The sequence below is a fragment of the Salvelinus fontinalis genome, chromosome 32, assembly GCF_029448725.1.
Source record: "Salvelinus fontinalis isolate EN_2023a chromosome 32, ASM2944872v1, whole genome shotgun sequence".
In the NCBI taxonomy this organism is placed as follows: domain Eukaryota; kingdom Metazoa; phylum Chordata; class Actinopteri; order Salmoniformes; family Salmonidae; genus Salvelinus; species Salvelinus fontinalis.
This window is the reverse complement of record NC_074696.1, coordinates 18,917,613-18,918,548: the sequence shown is the minus strand read 5'-3', so window position 1 is coordinate 18,918,548 and position 936 is coordinate 18,917,613.

The following is a 936-nucleotide window of genomic DNA, read 5'->3' as shown; positions in this document are numbered from 1 at the left end:
TCCAAATCGAGTTATCATAGTTGGAGTGCTGATCTAGAATCAGATCCCCCCTGTCCACATAATATATTTTGTTATGATTTAAAAGGATAAACTGATCCTAGATCAGCACTTCTCTGAGACTTAGTGAATACGGGCCTGGAATGTATCTGCAATGTTAAGCTTTCAAACCTCTTCCTGATCCTATTAAAGGACATCTTGTGCCCAGTGGCCCCATGGGTAAAGCAGCACCAGCACGGGTGGTTTTAACTTTCACTGACACTAGCCCTGACCAATAGGACCCTCACCTATTCATTGGCAGAAAGTGAAGAAAAAAGGGGTAGCCTAAAATGAAACTGTAACAGTCTGCTATAGTTGAGATCGCTCAAATTGTCAACAGGGGGATCTTTTCACCGAATATCAGCTGGAAATTGGAACAGACAAGATGCAAAAGGTAAAATATCTTCTAAAAGCTGTTTGATAGATAATATCATGCACATGTACTAACCGCTGTGATGTTGCAATAAGGAGGAAGAGCAGGAGGAGGAGGAAGAGGAGGAGAGGGAAAAAGGGATACTCAGTTAGAACATGATAACTTTAGGAAAAACAAATGTCTGAAATGTGAAGTACAATCGTTTTTTTTGTAGCAATCTAAATTTTTATCCACCTTCTATATTCCAACCATTTGTTCAATTCAAGTTGCCCTCTTCTTTTCCTTCAGAGCAAATTACTGTTATGAATTCTATGGTTGTATAATATACACAGAACTGGATCTAATCAATGAAATGCAAGGGAACTGACATTAGCCTATATCAAAATGTATGAATAAATGAATAAAGATTAACATTAGATGCATCTAAAATCCTATCTGGCAAAAAAAAATAAAAGTGAAAGTGATATCAAAGCTGGCCATATACATGTGCTAATCGAGTTAGTCAACACATTTGGGTTTCACAAGGC